The following is a 26007-nucleotide window of genomic DNA, read 5'->3' as shown; positions in this document are numbered from 1 at the left end:
GGGTAAAAATAAATATATTATGCATTGAACTACTTAAACATAAGTAGGTCAATATTCTGCAGATATTTAGCCTTAATTTTGGATTTTTTTCTTTTCCTTGGGTAACATCAGGGCATTGATATTATCTGAACAGTTTCCATCTTGTTTGTTCATACGTTAAACTGAACATCTTATTTCTCTCAGTGATGCAAATCACTTTATATTACATGGACAACTGAAAGGATTTTCTTTAGGAATTCCATGTGCAATCTCTGAGACTGAAAAAGAAAGAAAGAAAGAAAAAAGAAAAACCCACATCCATTTCAATTTATTATTCAGTGCCTCTTGCTTAAAGCTAGCTATGGCTACTACGAAGAGACCAGAAAAGGAAGGGTTTATGTTACACACACCATTTAAGATGGATGAAAATATTTAAATGGGAAGCAGGAAGAACACAACCTTTCTGATAAGGGAAGGTATCTAATAGGGTCCATTGTGCTCATATGAGGACTTTTGACACAACTATCATCAATGAATGAAAGATAGAGGTGAATTTTGTCAATTTCCTTCTCACCTACAGTCTTCCTGGGCCATCTGTCCAACCCTCTGGAGTAGATTTAGGTGTATACTGGGGGGGGGGGGGCTGGATCTTTGAAGTGCTAATATTAACTTTTTGTGATTTGTTTTTCATCATCAATAGTTACCATGGCAGAGTACAAAACATAAAATAAAAGCATCAACTAAACCAAACAAAAATGCATTTGGAAGGACAAACCAAAAGAAACAAAGCAGCTAAAAACAACAGAGCAAGTTGTTGTTGTTTTAATCATTAGCTTAACAAAAATTAAAATGCTTGGGCAAATAAATTGTTAACCTGGTACCATAAAGGCAACAGCATTGTTGCCAGATTTACTTGTAAGTGCAGGGTGTTCCACACATAGGGTGACATCACAAAGAACATTTGACCTTATATGATTACATACTGAGTTTCCTTCAGTGCTGGAGATCATCCTCTAAGGATCTCAAGCCACAAAATGCCATGATCAATGTCGTATGAAGAAAGGTTGTAACATCTGGGATCTTTTAGTTTAGAGAAATGGTAAGGAAGAGACAACATGATAGTAGTTTTAAAAAATATGCATGGCATGGAGAAAGTGGATAGAGAAATGTTTTTGTAAAACTAGAACTCATAGACCATTGGTGGACTTTGGGGTCTGAAATTTCAGTGGTGCCCTATGTGATGCCAAAATTCAGCACCCCTCCTCTCACCTTCTATTCTATAGCATAGCTGTGGTGTCCCCTGTGGCTTACCGTCTGGTGTGACCAAACCACTCATGCTCACCTAAATTTGGCTCTGCATAGACAAGCAATGAAGCCAAATGTTGGAAATTCAGAAAAGATAAAAGTATTTCTTCATGCAGCATATAGTTAAACTATGGAACTCCCTCCTACAGGAGGCATTGATGGCAACCAACTTGGGTGGCTTTTAAAGAGCATTAGACCACTGGTGATAAGGCTATCAATCGTTACTAGCCATAATGACTATGCTCTGCTTCCATGGTTGGAAGCAATAATATTTTGGAATACCAGCTTCTGAAAATCTCTGGAGGCAAGAGTGCTCTTGTGCTTGAATCCAACTTGGGGGCTGGCCACCATGAAAACAGGATGCACTACTACACGGATCATTGCCCTGATCTAGCAGGTTCTTATGTTTTTATGGGTCCTTCACTCAGAAGTGTTGTGTAAACTCAAGTTTGTGTGTGAATCTGGTTCTTTGGTTCTTATACTATATTCCAGACAGAGTTTGCATATTAAAACATCACTGGTGTTAATAAGACAAGGTTAAGTGCATGTCTAATTCTCCCACAACCATCAGTGGGACTTAAAAATAGTTAACTGTGTCTAGATTTGATTATAGCATTAGTAATTAAATCAAAAACTATTCACCATACAAATAGGGCTTCACATCTTTCTTTCCTGTCAGCCTCTATAAGTTTAACCATGCATGTAATGACAGGCAGAAATTTAACAGGTGCCTTTCCCAGGAAGGAGATTCAGTGATAAGAAATTGTCCATAGGACTCCTGCCTCAACAAACCTTTTAAAGATAAAGTAGCACTGCTGTTCTATACACATAACTTTTCTTAAATGTGAATGCCATTCATTGCTTCTTATATCTGTCAATTTCTTTGACCCAGACTTTCTGGGTAGAATTAAACAAATCTCCTAAAAAGCAGTGCTGCCTGCATAGCATTATTCAGATTTTATGCAGAGAATTCCTAATATTCTGTCAATCTGCATATAAAATGGAGACCAAATTATGCACAGGCAATAATAAAAATTGTGTTTTTTAGCCCCCCCCCCCCCCACTTTCACAGAGGGCAGTAAAATGTTCCCATTTACTTGAAAGGAAGAAAGATAAGCCTTTTGGTTCATGACTTATTAGGCTTCTGGCTATGGCTTAGTAGTGTCAGTTAGCTCCCTGGATGACTTTTCTTTTTCTTTTTTCAGAAGCTAGAGAATGGAATAAAATTGAATGAGGAAACACATTGTAAAATAAGAAAGAACACATCTATTTAAAAAAGGACAATTCCGGGTTTTGAAAGCTGAATTGGGGGCATTTTGCTGGCGATCTATCTCAGCAGGCGATCCCCGAGGCACTGTGTTTGAGACATACAAAATGCCTCTGGGGCACAGAGGAAACACACCTGCTGTGATCTCCTTTTCATTGGGGCACGTTGTGTGTCAGCTCTGTCTGTGAGGTGCAGTTAAGAGCAAAGACCTAGACACATCCCTCCAATTTCTTGGAGTCTCTTACAGAAATGCCCATATGTTTTTGGATACCAAGTTGTGAGCAGTGCATGTTTCTTTGGTCTACAGGTATAAATCCAATTACTAAGACAAGGTATGGGGATTTTGTTTTTTGTTTTTTAAAGAGATGGCAATGGACATTTTGGAACAGCCTTCCCCAAACTGATGCTCTTCAAGTGTTGTTGAGCACCAGCTGCCTTCTGCCCTAGGGAATGTGGGCAATGGTCAGCGATGATGGGAGTTGAATATCTGGAGGGCACCAGAATAGGAAAGCTTAGTTTAGTGAATAGCTATTATGTGTTTGTGAAGCTGCCAGCATGAGTTTGACCAAACTGCGGGAGGCAGTGGAAGACAGAAGTGCCTGGCGTGCTCTGGTCCATGGGGTCACGAAGAGTCGGACACGACTAAACGACTAAACAGCAACAACAACATTATGTTGGTTATACAGGCAACTCCCCGCTTGTGCAGGGGTTGAATTCCAAGGCACTGTGTTGGTGGGGAATTCATAAGCCTGCCCCATTCTGCCCCACCCCGTTCCACCCACTTCTAGGGCCAAAAATGGTGTGTGTGTCAGCAGTCACATTTGTGCTAAATGTGTGCAAATGAGGAGTTGCCTATATTGTCAGTTAGATATATACCAATAAGTATTAAATTAAAATGTAGAAAGAGGTCTTTGGAAAATGAATGGCCATAGCACAGTGTTAGAAGACATAATTTTCATGAAGAAGGTCCCAGGAGTCCTGGAAGATCCCTGCTATCTCCCAGGTAGGATTGGAAAAGACAACCACCTGAAACTATTCAGTGCTGCCTTGCATATTGAACTTGATGGAACTTTGGTCTCATTGGTGCATAGCAGATTCCTATGTGCCCTTCCAAACATGACCACTGTGTAGTGGAATTCTCATATCATAAGCTCCAAATGCCAAAATCCCATCTACTGCCCAATTATTAAATGTACAGAAACCTTCTCTTCCTTTGTATCTGGTCATGCTAGTGAGATGAGCAACTGGTGGTCAGGGGAGCTGAGTCCATCCACCCAATGCTATGCATACCTCAACCATTCCCTTCCAAGGAAGAGCAACACAGGTGAAGATCTGTCCAGTCCTCTCCTGCATATAATAAAACAGAACTTTGAAGCCCCCCAACTACTACATGGTAGGCTTGTGTTGTTGTTTGTAAATGAACGACTGGGAGCATTTTTTACTTTGAAGCTGAAAACTGAAAGGAACCCTTTGTATACTGTCAAATGTTGTGGTTGCTGGAAAGAGAAATGACCTAGCTGGAGTGTCACTTAATAATTTAACTCTTTCTTTATGGATAGAGATGTCACTGTGGGATATGTGTGTGCATTTTTAAAAACTGAGGGCAGGCTTCACAGCAATAGGTTACTTTCTCAAACAAGCCTTTCAACCAGCAGAGAAAAGGAGCTCTCCAAGTGTCCTGTGCTCACATTTGAAACATATGCATAGCTATACCAGAAACTGAAACACTGAATATAGATGCAGTCACAATGAATGACCAAAATAGGGTCACTAAAGATAAATTTACTTTGCTCTGATATAACTGTCCAGTGGCTAGTCTGAGTATCCTTTCCCCCAACATAGTGTATGGTAATCATAAGGGCCCCACAGAAGGGAATGTGAGGCCTGACAAGACAAACAACTATTACGATTCCTTAGGGGTTGGAAAGCAAATTTGCAAGTTTCCTATTGAAAGAAGCAGGGAATTCACAATCTCCTGGTGTGTTATCTAGCTGTGATTTGACTTAAGCAGTCAGCTGAAATCAGTGTGAAGAAAAAGCAATAGGCTTAGAAGATGTGTCAAAAGAGATTTTATACACACCGGAAATATTGGTATTGATAGAGGGCCAACAAAGAACCACACTCATTGTAAATGCATTAGTTACATATATAACTCCATCCAATCTACCCTTGAAAAAGATTCACAGCGCAGACCCCTCCATGAACAAACTAACACCCCCCCCAACCCAGACTCATATTAAACAATAATTAATTCTGTTCCTTCATACACAACTCCCCTTTCTTGAATATTAATCTCAGTGCTTCACTCAATAAATTGTGCACTTGGAAAGACTCTACCTTAGAAAAACACCAGACGGGCAGAATCTTGTACCCCACAAATATATAGGGGGAGAACCCATTCTGAGGTGTTTGTGCCAGGTGTGCCCCCTTACAGAGCAAAGTGACACCCCCACAGCAGCTAGAAAAGGCAAGGGGGTGCCCATCTGAATGGCAAATGTAGCCACCTTCTGCAGTGATTATAGACAAACAAGAAAGGGGGGGGGGGACACAAATCCCCAAAGAAAAACCCCTTGTGTGTGGCTCAGGAGGGACCAGTGAAAACAGGAATTAAATTAAAGGAAACAAGGGTGAGCCCCCCACCTGACCCCAGGACACTCCACACTCGTACAGAGAATAATGGGCAGCCAGGAGAAAGGGAGAAAGCCCCACAGGTGAACTTTTCTGGCTCCCAAATGCCCAAGCCTCAACTCTCCAGGCAGTGAAATCACTTAAAAGTGCTGCCACCCACCTCACTAACTATGCTGTAACAGTACAAATGTTGGTTACCCAGGGAAGGCTTCAGCTATGGCCTAAAATAGGTGGACACTTGTTGCACTCTCCCCAATTGCCAAAGAAATAAGACATGAGAGTGTGGGATAGAGTAGGATTAAACAGCTTGTCACCACCCCACCCCACTGGGAAATTCATCCTTGGGCTGTAAACGTTCTCTGCTAAGGCATTTCCACCTCGTCTCCCAGGGGAGGAGAGGTGTGGCAGTTCACCATCTTCTCCATAAATGGGGGAAATGGCATAATTACATATATAACTGCATCCAATCTACTTAGGCTGATGCTGGGCTATGATAATGGAGGAAATATATAATTCAATTAGGATGAGTGTTAGACATCAGTAATAGCAATATAAGGAACTGTAAATCAGTTTGTTAACTATGGCTGCATCACACAGCACTTCATTCAATTTCCTCAACATTTCCTTACCTGATAATTTTCACATTTTATGTGATCTTTCACACAACGCAAAAGCCACTTCTGGAAATCTAGCAGAAGTTTAGCACTCATTTCTGTGTTAATCGTTTCAAGAAAAAAAATATATGTTTGAAGCCCCATTAATCTTGAACATCTTGGGAGTTTTGCAAGGCGGAGAGCTTAATAGCTCTTTATACATGGGGTAAACCCAAGTGGACCCGGTGTGTAAAGAGCTTTTAAGACCTGCTCCTTGCTTGGATTAAACTTGCCCAGTTTTAACCAGCCTGCCTTCAGACTTGTATGGTTGAAATTCCATAATTTAAATATGCAGCTTTGTACACGTTACTTGGCTGAAGAACTGTACTGCAAAAATTCAGAGACATGGAAATTACAAAAGATGGCTGTGTTTCAGTCTGCATAGCATGTCAGAAATTGTGAATTAAGAAGATTCTCCTTTAAATGTAAACTCAGTCAAATTGCTTCCCCATCCTGAGTCAGCTAGCAGTACTCAAAAAGACTCCTGAAGAGGTGAATTCCTGTGTGAAAACTCTTCTAGAGCAAACAATTCTGATAACTGTTATTAAGCTTTCAGACAGTCTAGGAGTAAAATACCTATTCACATACAGTGGTGCCTCGCAAGACGAAAAGAATCCGTTCCGTGAGTCTCTTCGTCTTGCGGGTTTTTTCGTCTTGCGAAGCAAGCCCATTAGCGGTTTAACGGATTAGTGCTACAGTATTAGCGGCTTAGCGGGCTTAGTGGATCAGCTGATAAGCGGCTTAACTATAAGCTGATAAGCGGCTTAAGGATCAGCTGATAAGCGGCTTAACGATAAGCTGATAAGCGGCTTAACGATCAGCTGATAAGCGGCTTAGCATCAGCTGTTAAGCGGCTTAGCCATCAGCTGATAAGCGGTTTAGCGGCTTGGGAAAAAGGGGGGGAAAGGAAAAAAACCCCGCAGGAACTCGCAAGACATTTTCGTCTTGCGAAGCAAGCACATAGGAAATTCGTTTTGCGAAGCACCTCCAAAACGGAAAACCCTTTCGTCTAGCGGGTTTTCCGTCTTGCGAGGCATTCGTCTTGCGGGGCACCACTGTATTTGTCTCTTAAGGTGGTTTACTTCTTAGCTGGCTAGGAAAGCAGTGAGATGTGGAAACAATAAGCTGTCCTGAGAAGCATCATGGTTTTAGAGTAAGGATTCTCTCTCAAGGGGTTTGTTAGGGGCTCTTTGGTGACTCTGCACAGAACTGGCCCAAATGGATGTGAGTATTGCTGGACTGGAAATGGTGTGGGATCAGTGTCACCAGCATCCTGAAGGCCCAGTGAAACCCTGGAAGTGATGGGGGAGGGTGACTAACCATGGTAGCAACATACGACAAAGATCTGGCATGGAGACAGGTCCCATGCAATGACTGAGAGTAAAGTGAGAGTAAAGTGAGACCCTGGGGAAGCCTGTGTATTGGGAGAGCCATAGTGACTAATCAGGAGAGTAGGGAAAGGGTTATTGAAGAAGATATCACACATGTAGGTTGGACGTCATCCTAGAAAGACCCGTCCTATTCCTAAACAGCAAAGAACGAAGGACAGTAACGTTGACTTGGGTGGGAGAGGATGCACATGCATAGGAGTGGAGCCTCTTGCCTACAGACCTAATTAGGTCCTTCACTGGTCCTAGTCTGGCTCATGAAGCTGTTTCCCCAAAATCATGTTCACCTGCTGCATATGTCCACCTGCTCCTTAGGTGAAGTGTGGAGGAAGGAGACGCACTACTGCCAATGAAAAGTCAGGAACATTCAAGTGTGTTCCTGATTGTTCGCTGGTTTGCTGTCACTGTAACTCTGCTGATAGAACAAGCCCACTGGGATCCTCGATACTACAGCCAATCCTTGCCCAAAGTTGAGTTTGTATTCACTGCATGTCAGCTGACATGCAGTGAATTCAAGCTCATTTGGATTCGCTGCACTACTGAGCTTCCCATGGGGAACTGGACAGTGGAGCTGACCCATGAAGAAAGTAGGGCTTGTAGTGACTACTCATTACCTGATGGTTGGTAACACATCAGATTTCACTTAGCTTGGTTTTCCTTGGTAGCATGGCTGCAAAGTCATTTAGCATCATAGTGATTTCAGGTGATTGGCAGGTTCTTGGGGCCTGTCCATCTGTCAAAGTGGCCTCCAAGGATTTGGCACACAGCTGCTGGATCCAATTTTTACCCTTGTTGCAGTAAAAAAGGCTGTGGTAACAGGGTTGAGGAACTTTTTTCAGCCTAAGGACTGCATCCTCTTCTGATCAATCCTCCTGAGGACCACGTGCCCATGGTGGGTGGAGCAGGAAATGTAAACTTTGCATTCAGAAAGTAGTTTCAGAAAGGCTAGTTTGCTTTCAGAATGGCTAGTTTCTACACAAATTCACAAGCCCCCACCCCGTATCCTTCATCCAGACAAGCAAGAGACATCATTAGACTTTAATGACATATTTTGACCAGGCAAAAACACTTACATTGCAAAGCATGGTCAGTGAGGAGTGTGGTTTGGGGGAGGGAATTAGAAAAGTTTGGTGGTGGTCTGCATTTGATCCATCCCTGGGCATGAAATTCCCCATCCCTGATACAAAAGGCAAAAGCACCCCAGAATAGAGCCCTCCCATCAAGCTGGCTACTTTACTGCAGGAAAGCGTGGCTTCTGTTTTCTGTATTATTGTGTTTGGCAGGTTTCAAATTTCTTGAGCTGGAAAAGCTGGAAAAACTAGGGAAAGCAGTTATGAACACATTATATTCTATTTCAGCAGTCATTGTTTCTGATTACAGAAATAACATGCATTAGACTTGTTCTCCTTTTGTTGCTAAAGAGCCTCCCAAAGACCTCTACACATTAACTGAAACAGAACATTGCTACATCTATTGTTGAGAAGCACCGACATGATGAGACTCAGATTCTGCTTTTCTCACATAAGCTCATCCTTTGTACTTTGTAAACTTCCTGGGACTCAAGGCAATTGTTCTTCCAGTAATTACCGGTACCTAGCTCACTATAAGGACACTTTTTAAAGAGTTCCTCTATTTATATGTATGCAAAACCATTATGAATTATACACCAATGTCACATAACTCAGACTCATAAGGCAGAGTCAGAGTTCTTCAAGGGTAGGGATGGAAAAATCACTTCCAGGGCATTATGAGAATAATACTTTACAAAGCAATTCAACACCACCCCATCTGCTAAACTCTCCTGCCTAAGCAGGCCTACCAGCAGTCGCCCGCAGTTTCACTGGGGGGAGCCCTATCAGTGGCAGCCAGAAGAAAGTCCCAGATGAGGTCTTCAGAGGAAAGGGAAGGCTGAGTCAGTCCATTGGGATCCAGGCCTAATCATTGTGCCACAAAAATGCACTAGGAAAAACAGCATACAAATTTGCACTGCATTACTGAAAATTGCTTGCAAAATGTTTGTATTAATCAAAACTGCATGCCAAATTTTGTATATTAGGATAAATTTGCACTGAAATGCTAATTGATTTTCATGATGATTTAAAAAAACAATTTGCAGTGGAAAATGTGCAGAGCTAAATGTAAGACTGAATAAAAAAATGAGAAAAGGAAATAAACTGAGATTGACATATTTATCCATGTGTGTACACACCACAACCCTCATAGAGATGTTTGGCACTCTTGAGTTTCACAAATTAACCATACAATGTTTCGATGGATGACTTGGTTGTAGTGGATTTTCTTTCAACATTGGTTGTGAAATTCCACACACACACACACACACACACACACACAAATATTCTGTGTGATTTCACATACTTTATCTGTGCTTCTGTATTTATAACACGTCTCATTTCATATTTCACAGCATGAGTAGGCAAAGCTTAGAATCTTTTGATTCAGGCTTATTTCATATGATCTTCTGGTGGCCTTTACACAAGTAAAGGAGCACTGTTTGTACAATATCTCATAATCTATCATTTCTGTGTACTTCACTTTTTGGATCACTGAATATAATAAAAAAAAACTTTTTTTTAAAAAGGTCCAAGCATTTTTCACCAGATACAATCTGGCATCATGGGTTTTCAAGACATTGCCTTGTACTGCCTCATTTGCAATAAGAACATTTTCCTCATGGGAGTATTGTACAGTGGTACCTCAGGTTAAGTACTTAATTCATTCCGGAGGTCCGTTCTTAACCTAAAACTGCTCTTAACCTGAAGCACCACTTAGCTAATGGGGCCTTCCGCTGCGCCGCCAGAGCATGATTTCTGTTCTCATCCTGAAGCAAAGTTCTTAACCCGAGATACTATTTCTGGGTTAGCGGAGTCTGTAACCTGAAGCGTCTGTAACCTGAAGCGTATGTAACCAGAGGTACCACTGTATAAGTACTGGTGTAAAAAAATCAGCATTTTAAAACTAAGAGCCATTATTACCCATGCTCATAATAGAACTATTGAAACAATGGGTCTTCTCTTAGATTGAATATCACCTGTGCAATGTGGTGTTCCCAATAGAAACACAACCATAGGAGCCAACTCATTGGGGCCAAAGTCCTTTCACCCCACCCCCCTAAAATATTTGAGGGGTCTGCCTTTCCAAGTTGATGGGCATTGCCAGTCAAAGGGTGTGTGTACGTCACATCTTGTGATTGATTATGCGTGGTTGGACTTAGTCGCCGTCCCCGAATTTCATTCAAGTTGGCACCTCAGAACGCAACTATAATTTCAGGATTAAATTCAGGTATGAAGAAAGCTAGACGAAAGTGGAATGGGGATAGTGCTGTTATTAAAATGAAAGATTTACGAGATGTAAATAAGGAGAAGGAATTTTATATCCCATTGACAAATGAATATATTTCCTGTCTTGATTGCCTTACATCTTTTCCTAGAGAACAAGACCTGCTGTTTGTATTTCAGTTCATTGGAAAACCCTCACCCAGTGTACATTCTTCAGTGGAAAACTGATGGAATGCAGGCAGGAACTTCTTCAGAAGGAAACACCTTAAGACAATAATCCTGAAAGCAATGTTTAAAGTTGATAGTTGCTATGGTGGTGTATCCACAAAAAGATTTTGACAAAAGGCACATGTTATGCACCTTGACAGTAGTCTAGGGGAACCTTTAATGCTTCACATTTATAAGATAATCACATCAACTGTAAAATTTGGTATTTGCATATTTACCTATTTAAGGAGGAGTAGGATGGCCTCTAGTGGTACATATCTGTATAGAAAAACCCTCACACAGTAAACTATCTAAACAAATCTAGATTTCTGATACAAAGGAAATACATTGGCTGACAACTATGATTACTTGATTTTAGAAGAATTTGAAACTAAGTTCATTTTATTTTTTTGGCATTTCTTTTGACATGTTATATCTAAATTCATGATGCTTTGTTTCTACCACATGTTAATTGTGCTGCCAAACTCCTTGCTCTAAATACTGTTGTGGGTTTTTTTGTTTTGCTTTAAAGCGGATAATAATAGTGAACTCAGTGGCCCACAAAAATTTGATATCAAGTGAATAATTTATTCATTTCAGTATTAAAACTCTCAAGACTTATTTTTTCCTACAGAAAATGAGAAGGGGTGGGGTGACAGAGAGAAAGCAACTGAGGGAAATGGCTTCATTTACAATTTAGACAAAAGTATTTCTTTTTTATTCTCAGCTTGCCACTGACTATCAAAGTGCTGCTTAATGAAAATATATTAAAGTGAAAATATTAAAGAATCTACTGAGAAGGATACCTTCCAGGTAAGGGCACACAGGTGTTAAAATAGGCATCTGCATGCATATCCCTAGCTAGATGAGGAAATCTGTGAGTAAGCTGGTGTTATGTGCTCAGTTTCTGCCTACATCCAGCTGTGCACTGCTGTGGATGAATACTGCCAGTGAAATTATTGGCAATAACACAACATAACTGTTTGAGCATGGGGTGGTGATGGAGGGAAATTCAAACCCCAGGTTCCCTAGAGCAGCCAGATGCTATACACACATTGAATTGAATTTCAGCTAAGGCTGCCCCAACATACTTTGATTCCTGAGATGGATAATGAAAGCTGAACAGATTTGTAGTTGAATCTTACTTCAACACAAGTAAATGAACAGTGCCTAACTCCACAGCAGCAGCTCTGTTCTCCAACACCTCATCACCATTGTCTTCTGCCCATCTCACATTTGCCACCTGAGGTGGCTGCCTCATTTTGCCTAGTGGTAGAGCTGGACCTAACTTTGACCCATCTATGATAATAGAGGTCTTACAGAACTTATAGGGGTTTATTTACATAAAACTGAAAAGTTCTTTTTAATAACTTTGTGTTTGTTTTAATTATCAAGTAACATATTTGCAAATAAATTCTGAAATAAGTTCAAGCTATTTCACATATTTAGTACATTATATTCCATTTCCAATGAATACATAGTCGTGTATCATCAAACCTTATCAGAGAACATCTAAGGTCCAGTATTAGAAAATGTGATATTCAATAACATGAAATCTAGATTGACTTTCCTCAAGCCCATATTCCTTTGTTTTACTTCCTTCCCCAAAACAATAATTCAGACAAAAAATGTAAAACCACTTTTCAGGATATCATTTGCCACAAAATATAAGCCAATCAGATTCCTTTGGACATCCTAGAGAAGCAAAATTAGAAAAATGACAAGTGAGTTTTCTTTCAGGCAATATATAGAAGGGGGGAGTAAGTTCAAAACATGAAGCGCACAACATTCAAGTACAAATAAAGTTTTGTATAAGTGAAGTCTGCACCCCCCCTTTTATCTCCATACACACGAGTTGCCATTTCCTGACATACAATATCAGAAACTTATTCCCTAAACACTTAAGTTCAGCATCTGCCATTCCCAAAGAACTATGGAAAAGACGCACAAACATTAAACCTGCACTTCTACTCCTTCAGATCTGAAGTATCTTTTACAGTTCTGAAAACTACTGAATATCAGAACTAGCTTTCTGGATATGATGTGGGGTGTGAGTTGCTAAGCAACTGATTTTACAGGCTTGGGAATCTAACTCTCTAACAGTTGCTGAATGACTGGGTAGTGGAATGCCTAAAACTGGCATCCAGGAGCCTTGCAATATTTTCAGTAAGAAATCCCCCCTTATATACATTTATTGGCAGATGGGGCCAATGACAGAAGTATTGCCCCAAAGCAATAGTTATTGTGATCAAACAGCTAGTATCACATCTGTCTGCTTCCCTAGTTCATGCACAATACCCCTCCCATCCTCTGTGGGAAGGGCCATAACTCAGAGGTGGAGCATTTGGCTGGCACACAGTGTCAGCAAAGTCACCCAAATAATGCAGACTTCCAGAGAGAAGAATAAATCCTGATAACACTTTAGTAAGGAAGCAGAATAAATACAGCTAATCAGAGCATGTGCAGACTCACTAAAGATAATACTACCTTCAGCAATTGCTAAGCAATGCCTCCACCCCACCTTCTTTGCTAGCTGACTCAGTGGCAACAGAATTAACATGTAAGCTGCAATCGGAATGATCCCTGCTGTTGTACTACTTCCAACATGCAAAATGTCCCGGCATCAATCCCTTGAGTCTCCAGCTGTGGCTGTGAAATGACCCTACATGAATTCATGGAGAGCCACTGCCAGACAATGTAGATAATACTGAGCTAGATGTACCAATGATCTGACTCACTATAATGCAAGTTCCTATATTCCATTCCTTTTCACTCATTTTCCAGCATTGTTCCAGGACATTGTGAGCTGTCACCCATTTCCCGCCCTTTTTGTTAAATGGGAGAGAATATTTGGAGTGCACTCTACACATTTGCTCTCTGTTTTGAGGGAGAGTGTGGGGAAAAATATACCTTTCATTAATTGTGGACTTGGCTTTAAAATAAAGAGTGGTGTGTGTGTGTGTGTACTGACAGACTAACCCCTGGCTCTAAAGAAAATTACTATGAGGAAGACTAGAGCCATCAGCATTAGGCTTGAAAGCATTCATTGAAGGCTGAAGAAGAAGTTGGTAATATCACTTACACTTGAATTGTCCACACAGGAAATACAGACATTTGGGGAGGCCATAGTGCAAGGAACAGAAAATTCAGCACAATATTGTCATGGGTTAAAAAAACCAAACCAAACCAAACCATATTATGAGAAGGGTATGAATGACAGCACAGTGTAGCTAGTAGAAGGAAACAGACTGCCTGGCAATTCTGGATAAAGCAGAGCATTACTTAGCAGAATAGCTCTTCTGCCAATGCCAATAGTAAACAGCATTTCAAAGCATCCTGGGGAAAAAGCCGATGAAGTCAAAAAATGTTGCTGTTCTGCCACAATATTCAAACTGATGCATTAAACATGTAATGCAATGTCTTAGGAGTTTCTTCATTTCCTGATCTTTCCTTTTAATAAATGGACAGCACAAAACAGATTTCAAAAGCTAAGAACACACAGTATATCACATTTGGAAAGAAGAACATTCAAGGAAATCAGAAGGATTTATTATTAATTTTTTTGTAAGGAGGTGCATTTCCTTGCAATGTCAAATGATAATTGGGTGACTTGGTCACCCCCCCCCCCCAAATAATCAGTTCTTTCATTCACAAGGAGCTCCCCGTTAGAAGCAGGAACTTGTACATTTGGTTTCTGCTCTCAAATACTGGCTAAGCATGGTTACTGAAAGCAGTGGCATAGCGTGGGTTGCCAGTGTCCAGGGCAAGGCAAGTATCCTTGCAAATATACCTGCAAGTCTGACCTTAGCACAAGAGTCTTCTCCCCTCTTGTGGTTTACCGCAACTAGTATTCAGAAGCATTACTGCCTTTGACATAGGCAAAGCGTAACCATGATGCCTTGTAGCCTTTTCCTGGGGACCTTTGCATGTTCTGTCCCCAGCATGAAATCCAACAAGGCTAGAAGATTCTTATGTGTCTCACATCTACTGCAGGCAGCAATGCAAAGCTTTTCCAAAACTGCTGTGGTTCAAAACTGCTGTCACAAAATGGCTGCCAAGGGAGCATCTGGAATAACACAAAATGGCTGCCACAGAAGAGGCTGGGGGGGTGCAAGCATGCCTCCCATGAGTTGTTCCATTAAACACTAGCAGTTGTCTTTGCATTTCTCCTCTGTTCAGAATGGGTTAGAGGGTGGGTGTCCAATCCTGGCATCCAGTGAAGTGTGTGTGTGTGTGTGTGTGTGTGTGTGTGTGTGTGTGTTAAAGAAGATTTTTTCAATGTAGGAGCAGTTAAGCTAATGATAACAGAAACTGAACAGGAAGAGCATTTTATAATATATTGTGGTTTTTAAGATATATGTAATGAGACCTTTGTCGGCACCATAAGAAGTGCTGGTGGGTACATTGGTGCCAATGGGCACCATGTTGGTGATTCCTGCAGCAAGGTAATTGAAACTTTTTTCAGTACCTCCAATCTGTAATATTTCTCCACATTCATTCTGTGTCCAGTTTCTTTTCTCCCTACTTCCCCCCGCTACTTTGAATTGCTGAAAAATAACACACAAAAAATGGCCCGCCTCTGTTAAATTGAAGTAGCCAGGCCTTACACATTTGCCTGGTCAACAAAGCAATTATTTCTGCTCATTGCTCTGCTGCTTTCCAAGCTGAAACCAGTGACCCCAGGATCCCTGAAACAGATAGTACCCTCTGGGTCAAAATACAGGCATAGCAAACTATTGCCCCAGCGTGGCTCTGACAGATGATAAGCTAAAGAAGGTCTATGGCAGATACAACTATGACAGTAATGAAACAATATGAGTAAAGCTTATTATCTTCATTAATTTCACTCAATTTCCACCATACTGGGAAGATATTAGTTTGCTAATATTGTCTGTCTGATTTAGGAAGAAATTCATCCCCTGCGCAAAACCAACAAAACTAAAAACAAACAAAGCCCCCCATTGATACCATGCTACCATCACATTTTCAAGTGATAAAAAGTTAATACTGTGTTAATGCAGTTTTTAAATGCTTTATAATTGCTATCCTAGTGCAAATTATTTGTTTTTTATTATTGCTGTTTACCAAAGCTCATTGGCCTGTCAATTGGGGATCTTGGAAAGCAGTCTCCTGGGAACTGTCAGTGACATCAGATTACTTGTAATAAGCATCGCACAGAAATTAAAATACATTTTTAATACATTCAGTTTCATGTATCCTCCTCATCCTCAACTTACATGCATCTCTAAGAGACAAATGCAGTAACGTTAATATAAACTCTAGGCTCCAAGCTTGTAATGTTCGTTCTTTGAATAACATTAAAACTAGAAATTGGGAAATTCTCACTGGTATATTTGCAATTACAGTGGTACCTCGGGATGCAAACGGGATCCGTTTCGGAGCCCCGTTCACATCCCAAATGGAACGCAAGACGCGATGGCGCATCTGCACGTGCGTGGGTCGCGTTTTGGAGCTTCTGCGCATGCATGTGATGTCATTTTGACTGTCTGCGCATGTGTGCACGGCGAAACCCAGAAGTAACGCGCTCTGTTACTTCCAGGTCACTGCGGAGCGCAACCCAAATTTGCCTAACCCGAAGCGTATTCATCCCGAGGTATGACTGTAGTTCAATATTTACAGGTTTTCTTCTGACTGGTAAGGAGGACACAATAGGCAAGTAATGGATATCAACTGTTTCTTTATTCATATACAATGTATATCTCCATTTCTGTTCCAATTTCTTTCCTCGGCTTTCATGTTTCTCCATTTTATCATGGTCTACTAGTGAGAGCCATCTGAAAAGAACTAGATAGAACTGAATAGACTACAGCGTTGAAGATTCAAAGCACCTCTCTTCAAATCAAGAACAAAAGGGTAGTAAACTAGGATCAATAGTTAGTTACAACAGCCTCATATCTCTGCCTCTTTTGTTGTATTCTTCTTCCTCCTGGTCAGATAATCATTTGAAGGACTGGAAGCCAGCATGGCTTCTGGAAGGTTGTCTTGTCCTTCTTCATCATTGTTGTCAGGGCCCTCAGCTTTCTGCTCCAAAATAAAGGCAAACAGCCTCTTAATCTGCGCTTTGTTGGTCCTTAGTGAGGTGTGCCATTCCTTCCATTCTTGAGGATAACTGATCCCTCAGGATGTCTACATTTTGCAAATGATACAAAATCCTAGAAAGCCTTTTACTGATTTGTAGGATACGTTCAAATGAGATGGAATAATTTCAAATCAAATCAATATAAGATTCAAAATAATTCATGAATTATAGTTGTTTTTTATGTTCTACATGCTAGTCATATTAGTTTTGTTTGTCTTAAATGTGTTTATGAAGTGCCATATCAGAAGATTTGTATACTTGGGTGAGCGCCAGACTGACAGGAAGACAAGCATTGACTTTGTGCCCTCTAAACAGATCATAGAATCATAGAGTTGGAAGAGACCACAAGGGCCATCGAGTCCAACCCCCTGCCAAGCAGGAAACACCATCAGAGCACTCCTGACATATGGTTGTCAAGCCTCTGCTTAAAGACCTCCAAAGAAGGAGACTCCACCACACTCCTTGGCAGCAAATTCCACTGTCGAACAACTCTTACTGTCAGGAAGTTCTTCCTAATGTTTAGGTGGAATCTTCTTTCTTGTAGTTTGGATCCATTGCTCCGTGTCCGCTTCTCTGGAGCAGCAGAAAACAACCTTTCTCCCTCCTCTATGTGACATCCTTTTATATATTTGAACATGGCTATCATATCACCCCTTAACCTCCTCTTCTCCAGGCTAAACATGCCCAGCTCCCTTAGCCGTTCCTCATAAGGCATCGTTTCCAGGCCTTTGACCATTTTGGTTGCCCTCCTCTGGACACGTTCTAGTTTGTCAGTGTCCTTCTTGAACTGTGGTGCCCAGAACTGGACACAGTACTCCAGGTGAGGTCTGACCAGAGCAGAATACAGTGGCACTATTACTTCCCTTGATCTAGATGCTATACTCCTATTGATGCAGCCCAGAATTGCATTGGCTTTTTTAGCTGCCGCGTCACACTGTTGGCTCATGTCAAGTTTGTGGTCAACCAAGACTCCTAGATCCTTTTCACATGTACTGCTCTCAAGCCAGGTGTCACCCATCTTGTATTTGTGCCTCTCATTTTTTTTGCCCAAGTGCAATACTTTACATTTCTCCCAGTTAAAATTCATCTTGTTTGTTTTGGCCCAGTTCTCTAATCTGTCAAGGTCGTTTTGCAGTATGATCCTGTCCTCTGGGGTGTTAGCCACCCCTCCCAGTTTGGTGTCATCTGCAAATTTGATCAGGATGCCCTTGAGTCCATCATCCAAGTCGTTGATAAAGATGTTGAATAAGACCGGGCCCAAGACAGAACCCTGTGGCACCCCACTAGTCACTCTTCTCCAGGATGAAGAGGAACCATTGATGAGCACCCTTTGGGTTCTGTCAGTCAACCAGTTACAAATCCACTGAGTGGTAGCATAGTCAAGACTGCATTTTACCAGCTTCTTTACAAGAATATCATGGGGCACCTTGTCAAATGCCTTGCTGAAATCAAGGTAGGCTGCATCCACTGCGTTCCCTTCATCTACCAGGCTTGTAATTCTGTCAAAAAATGAGATCAGGTTAGTCTGACATGACTTATTTTTCAGAAATCCATGCTGACTATTGGTGATCACAGCATTCCTTTCTAGGTGCTCACAGACTGTTTGCTTAATGATCTGCTCCAGAATCTTCCCTGGTATTGATGTCAGACTGACTGGGCGGTAATTATTTGGGTCCTCTCTTTTCCCCTTTTTGAAAATAGGGACAACATTTGCCCTCCTCCAGTCTGCCGGGACTTCGCCTGTTCTCCAGGAATTCTCAAAGATGACTGCCAGTGGTTCTGAGATCACATCTGCCAGTTCTTTTAATACTCTTGGATGCAGTTCATCTGGCCCTGGAGACTTGAATACATCTAGACTAGCCAAGTATTCTTGTACTATCTCCTTAGTTATTCTGGGCTGTGTTTCCTCTGCTGAATCATTTGCTCCAAATTCTTCAGGTCGGGCATTGTTTTCTTTATCGGAGAAGACTGAGGCAAAGAAGGCATTGAGGAGTTCAGCCCTTTCTGTGTCCCCTGTTTGCATTTCACCATCTTCTCCTCTGAGTGACCCCACTGTTTCTTTGTTCTTCCTTTTCCTACGAACATACCCATAAAAGCCTTTTTTGTTGCTTTTAACCTCTCTAGCAAGCCTGAGTTCATTCTGTGCTTTAGCTTTTCTGACTTTGTGTCTACACGTGCTGGCTATTTGTTTGAATTCCTCTTTGATGGTTTTCCCCCTTTTCCATTTTTTGTACACATCCTTTTTTAATCTTAACTCAGTTAAAAGTTTTTTAGATAGCCACCCTGGCTTCTTTAGGCACCTTCCATGTTTCCGTCTCATTGGTATTGCCTGAAGTTGTGCTTTTACTATCTCCCTCTTAACAAACTCCCAGCCATCATGAACTCCCTTTCCTTTTAGTATTACTGTCCATGGGATCTCACCCAGCACTTCCCTAAGTTTTATGAAGTCGGCTTTCTTAAAGTCAAGAAATTGAGTCCTAGTATGCTTGGCTGCTCCTTTCTGCTGTATAGTAAACTTCAGAAGAGCATGATCACTCGCGCCTAATGATCCTTCCACTTCTACCCCACTAACCAGGTCATCAACATTGGTTACGACCAGATCTAAAATGGCTGTTCCTCTTGTTGCTTCTTCCACTTTCTGGACAATGAAGCCGCTGCCCTACAAGCTCTGATAAGCTCCTCCCACAGCTAATCACCTGCCTCAACAGAAACCCTGCCCCCTCTGACCTTTGCACAGGGAGAGCAGCTAATCAGCCACAAAGAAACACACACACAAGAAAACTCTTTTTGCACCTTCTTCAGCTGCTGTCCTGCAAGCTCTGATAAGCTCCTCCCACAGCTAATCACCTGCCTCAACAGAAAGATGATAAGATGATATTCATGACACTGAATGTGCAGCAGCCCTATAAGCAAAGAATGTATCTGCTTAGAAACCTTGCCATGCTAGCCTTGGCAGAAATACCCCCTTGCTCCTATCTTTTGTCTTGCTCTTCCTAATTGCCTCCATTCCTGTTCATTCTTGACTAACAGAAAATAGTCATAGTTAATGATATCCCGCCTTTCCTCCTTAAGGAGACCAGGGCAACTAGTAACAATCATACAGATAAATCCCTGTGGTTTCTTCAGCTTCTGACAACTTGGCCTCCCCCTCTGCCCCCTCTGCCCCCTCTTCTCCCTCTGACCACAAATTGTCATCCCACCTCCAATTCCCTGGCTCTGACACTTCTTCCCCTGGGGAGTGTTTTGGGGGTTCACCAGCTGGTACCTCCCATTACTCCTCCACATCCAGCCAGTCCATGACATAACCTAAATCCAACACTGTGTTGTTGTTGTTGTTGTTGTTGTTGTTGTTGTTGTTTAGTTGTTTAGTCGTGTCCAACTCTTCGTGACCCCATGGACCAAAGCACGCCAGGCACTCCTGTCTTCCACTGCCTCCTGCAGTTTGGTCAAACTCATGTTGGTAGCTTCGAGAACACTGTCCAACCATCTCGTCCTCTGTTGTCCCCTTCTTGTGCCCTCAGTCTTTCCCAACATCAGGGTCTTTTCCAGGGAGTCTTCTCTTCTCATGAGGTGGCCAAAGTATTGGAGCCTCAGCTTCAGAATCTGTCCTTCCAGTGAGCACTCAGGGCTGATTTCCTTCAGAATGGATAGGTTTGATCTTCTTGCAGTCCATGGGACTCTCAAGAATCTCCTCCAGCACCATAATTCAAAAGCATCAACTCTTCAGAGATCAGTCTTCTTTATGTTCCAGCTCTCACTTCCATACATCACTACTGGGAAAACCATAGCTTTAACTATACGGACCTTTGCTGGCAAGGTGATGTCTCTGCTTTTTAAGATGTTGTCTAGGTTTGTCATCACTTTGAGGTATTGAAATACTGGGGTTGTTGTTTTTTACAGTATCACAATTCTTCTCCACATGACTCAGATATTTTCTGCATTCTTCAGATTACCTTCTCATTCTGTTTACAGTCAGGTTTAGTTCGTCTTTTTATGCACACATGCCCTGCATTTACTCATCTTTTATACATCCTTTAATATGGGCAAAGCTTTGTTTCATTCAGAACTTTTTACCCTTTCCCCCAAATTATTCTCCCTTTCTTTTGAAGGAGAATAACAGGCATGCAACAAATAGAACCTGAGGCCATGTTTACACACTTACTTCTGTCAAATAAAATGTGAACATGCTTTGTTTACAGTTCTGTTCTCACTGAGAGAACAGTTAAAGAGAAGAAGGAAGAATACAGACTCCTTTTTAAAGAGAATTTTGCACTGCTCCTCTAGTATTCTTGTTGTGATTATCAGTGCTTTTGGGGGGCTGGAACTAATATATTGAGGTGCTGCTATTCATATATTGATAAAAGTGTCATTGGTGTCAGCACAAAATGGCTGCCATGAACAGTGGTGGAGGAATCCTCTCCAGCACCCGGGGTGGGACACCGAGGGGTGGGGTGAACCATCCAGCAGCACATGCGTGATGTCCGTATGGACTGTGCATGCGCAGCATCCCATACAGACTGCACACGTGCAGCAGCCCATATGGTCACCGTGCGAGAGGTAGCCCATATGGATGCTGTATGGACGGCGTGCAAGAGCAGCAGCCCATACGGACTCCATGTAAGCAGCGCCCATACTAACTACGTGTGCGCCCTTGGCCGCTCTACAGCTGGGGGGGGCAGTGGGCCATCTTGTCACCCCCCCAGAGTGGTGTACGCCCCTAGCCATGAAGAGCAGAGAGAGAGACTGAGGCATAGAGTTGCCACTACAATGAGTACTGTCACATCACATATAAATCCCTGAAGGTGGCAATTACCATAAAAATGGTTTAATTATTGATACATTTTAAAGTTTTCAACTTGACTGGAAGCTGGCTTGAAAGCCAAGCTGAGGCACACATTCGATTAGCCAGGGGTAACCAAAGTGATGCCTCCAGATGTTGCTGGACTACAAACCTCATCATCCCTGAGCATTGGCTTTGCTGGTTGGGGCTGATGGGAGCTGGAGTCTATGAACATCTGGGAACAAGTCACCAAGGAAGCAATCCTAACTCTCAGCCAGGATCAGAGGGGCTGAATGAAGCAGTGGAGTCACTGCTGCATCTGAAGTCTGGCCGCTTGTGCTATGGAGAAAGGTGTCTCTTCTATAAGAGAAGTTCAAAAGAATAGCTGTAGAATGCCTTCACAGAAACCCACTTACCTACCTGATGGCTGTTCAGTGTCCTAGTCAGATGGCAAGGCAGGGAGAAGGGTACTATTTTCTGTTTCAACTCAGGCAGAAAAATGTTTGGGCCAGCCCCTAGTCCCAGTTCCATAGACCTAAGCCAAAAAGGTTCAACAAAGAACTTTCAGCTCAACTCTAGCAAAACAAATCCACTCGTTGTTAGCAGGAAACACCATCTTTAATATATTGCTTTTCATTCCCAATTAGACTATCGCATTGCAACTGAGGATCCTAAAATATGAACATGTATGCCTTAACCCATCACTCTGCCCATTAAAACTGCTATCACTGATCACATCCATCAGTTAATCAACTAAACCCTTAGTTGGTTATTCTACTAATTAAGCAGATTAAGTTTGCAGCCCTAGTTAAGACAGATAAATAAATACAATATAAAATATAAAATCAGTGCAGAGGCTCAATGTAAATATCTGTTGTTTCATTGAAGTCAAGGCTCATAAAATTGTAAAAACATCTGCTGCTAGAAAAGAAAGCAAAATACTGCATAAATTAAGGAAAAGAAGCTAAAGGGAGAGCATCATTAGTGTTGTGTCTCTGCGGTACGATGCTTCCTGCTCCATTTAGCACAATAGAAACCAGGATCAAAACAGCCTAAAAGGGAATTTTGGACTCCAAGGTGCAGTTTTTGTCTTCACTTACTTAGTCATATCTCTTATTTAAAATATTGGGCAGAAAACCTCTGAAACGAGGGGCAGAACTGAGCCTGTAGTTTACAATACACAAGACAAATTTCAAAATCTGGAAGCATCATGGAATGCAAGTTGAAAAAAACTTGCAACAAAAGAGCAGATTATAAAGAAACATCATATGTCTACAAGGCCGTCTTTACCTGGGGGTGCAGGGCACCCGGGTGCCAAATTCTGGGGGGTGCCAGGCACCCACTGCTGAAGCCGCCTAAGCTCTTAAGTATCTACCTCAAGGATGTCTAACTGGTTCACCGTGGGTGAATGCTGTCAATCACGGTCTATTGCTGGGCCATTTCCGTTCTCTTTTGCGGAAGAGCTGCAGAATCAATATATCCAGTGTCACCTAGTGGTGGCACCCTAGTGGTGTCTTTCATTTTTGCATTATCTCAAAAATGGAAGACGGAGTTACTGCTGCCACTTTAGATTTGTTCATGTTAGCGGTTTCCGCTGTTCCCCTCCTTAAAAGCTCTACAACTTAGACTTGCGCCCCTAGAAAAAGCTCAACAACTTTGACCTGCCCCCCCCCCCCACAGGGGGCTGCTGGGTGGATCTTTGCACCCCGGCAGCATATATGCTAAAGACGGCCCTGTATGTCAACATAAAATTCTGAATTTGCAAAAGTAACCAAATAAGAAGTATTTTAGTGTTTAAAATGCCTATTCATTTTGAGTGACGGGTCAGGGAAGTTCTTGGAAATGTATAACCTAGAATCAGAGCACAATTGTTGGAGCACAAATGCATGTCCCAGCCAGATTCTAGCTTTTGAATCAGGTGGTGGTGGTGGTGGGGAATCATTTCCCAGGGGCCTTGTTGTCTCACCCCAACCTCAGTGCATGTGCTTCACATGCCACCCACCGGCCACACATTCCTTGTGGAGGAATCCTGTGCCTGACCCCAGGTTGAAAGAAAAGACTCTCTCTCTCTCTCTCTCTCTCTCTCTCTCTCTAATATCACGTGTGCTTCTTTTCCAAATAATATAAGGCACTCTCTATAATCAATGCTAAATAGTGTTCAATTTGTTTATACAAAATATATAAAAACAAAACAATTATAATCACTTTCCTTAATGCCAATCAGTTGCAAAGTCATTGGCAGTATGTGGGAAGGTAGTAAAATAATTAATGTGGCTCTAGAAATCTATGTGGGTGGATCCTCAAATATTTGACAGGTTCTCAAGCTGTGATCAGAAAGCCTGCAATTTGATTGGCAGAGATGTATTACAGGCAAATTAGTCATAGAGTGAACTGTTTAAAGGATAATTAGAAGTACTATTTGAGCAAGAATGTTACTTATCTATTAAAGTCTGGAGATGTTTGAAGACCCATCACATTCATAGGCTCATCTATTACCCCTCATGGAACACATTTGAAAAAAATATTTTATCTCCTTTTTAATGTTGTGTAGGCATGTAGACTTGATTCCAATTATGATTTGGACTTATTGGTGACAGCATATACTGTAGTTCTCTTGATATTAATTATGTGTCTTGTATGTATTTGTTTTATAAAGAAATAAAAGATGAAAATTTAATAAAAGTCCTCTTAATCCTGGTTATGTAGAATTTAAAATGGCTCTTCCCACTACAATCTTCCAAACACAAACCATGACATGCTTTTTTAACTTTTGGAAATGGGAAGGGGGGGGGAATCAATGTTACATTATACCCTTTGCATTTTTTCATTTATTCCAGAATAAGTAATCATGTAAAAATTAGAATGCTGGTTAATTCTGTAATATCTATAACGATCTCCAAAGAAATGCAAAGACATGCAGATAACGTAATCTTCAAAGATAAATGATCCTTGTAAGCAACTACAGTGGTACCTCTGTTTACGAACTTAATTTGTTCTGGAGGTCTGTTCTTAACCCGAAACCGTTCTTAACCTGAGGTGCTCTTTTGCTAATGGGGCTTCCCACTGCCTCCTTACCGCCGTCGCGTGACTTCCGCTCTCATCCTGGGGCAAAGTTCACTACCCGGAACACCTTCTTCCGAATTAGCGGAGTTCGTAACCCAAAGCGTTCGTAAGGAGGATGGTACGTAAACCGAGGTTCCACGGTAGTGAATTCTTAATTATGTAAAATTTGGTTCTGCAACAAAATTTGTCTTTTGGCTCCTTTCATCTTGAAGTGGTAGTATATTCATACCTTCATCAAAATGGTGGTCGAGTTGTTTTAAACTAACATTTAGAATTATTCGTGAATTGTGTTCTCTATCACGTAACTGACAAAATTCAGGGAAAAATAGAGGATATTTAAAAGTACCTGTTTCCTGTAGGTTCTTTTGTCCTGTAGTAACTAACTCCACTAAGGTAGATAAGATACAGAGTAGGTGTGTGAGGGTCTCCTGCTCATACCCATATTATCAGGATGTGTGCAATGTACAGTATATAAACTGGGCCCCTTACTGTTGTGGTAACTATCCTTTGGAATTCCTTCCTGCAAAATATTAGGTGCCATCTCTGTTGTCTTTTTGGTACCTACTAAAGACCTCTCTCTTCCAACAAGCCTTAAGTAGAGATGCTTCCCAGCCTGCATCTGTATAGAAATGTTTTTAGATGTTTTCGTTGTTTCATTGTTTGTGTCTTTTCTTACCACAGAAGGTGGTAGATGGGAGGTTTTTCAGCAGTGGATAGATGGCAATTTGTCAGTCATTCTTTAGCTGTGATTCCTGCATTGCAGGGGTTTAAATGAGATGATCCTTTGGGTCCACTCTAACTCACAGTTCCATGATTCTATCAGACTCCTTTAGGAGGATTAATGGAAGTGAGAGCTGGATCATAAAAAAGGCTGTTCGCCGAAAAATTGATGCTTTTGAATTATGGTGCTGGAGGAGACTCTTGAGAGTCCCATGGACTGTAAGAAGATCAAACCTATCCATTCTGAAGGAAATCAGCCCTGAGTGTTCACTGGAAGGACAGATCCTGAAGCTGAGAATCCAATACTTTGGCCACCTCATGAGAAGAGAAGACTCCCTGGAAAAGACCCTGATGTTGGGAAAGATTGAGGGCACAAGGAGAAGGGGACGACAGAGGATGAGATGGTTGGACAGTGTTCTTGAAGCTACCAACATGAGTTTGACCAAGATGTGGGAGGCAGTGGAAGACAGGAGTGCCTGGCATACTCTGGTCCATGGGGTCATGAAGAGTCGGACATGACTAAACGACTAAACAACAACAAGGAGGATTAATGGGATATAAATGTAAAATAATGTAAATAAAATAACATATCTATTTATCCTATTTCTCTCTCACACACAC

The 26007-nt window shown here is 41.6% G+C and overlaps 1 long non-coding RNA gene across 1 annotated transcript in view; it reads left to right on the top strand.

The window, feature by feature from the left end:
* The first annotated feature begins 11449 nt into the window (after positions 1 to 11449).
* LOC308485921 overlaps positions 11450 to 26007 on the top strand; it is an 84200-nt gene continuing 69642 nt past the window's right edge. Inside the window, exon 1 of the long non-coding RNA XR_013990865.1 lies at positions 11450 to 11536. This is a non-coding gene — a long non-coding RNA (uncharacterized lncRNA). The remainder of the gene's footprint in view (positions 11537 to 26007) is intronic.

Source organism: Podarcis pityusensis (genome assembly GCF_964106645.2).
Source record: "Podarcis pityusensis genome assembly, chromosome: 9".
NCBI classification, from domain to species: Eukaryota; Metazoa; Chordata; class Lepidosauria; order Squamata; family Lacertidae; genus Podarcis; species Podarcis pityusensis.
Note: the sequence above shows the minus strand (reverse complement) of the source record. Positions and strands in the feature narration are given on the sequence as shown.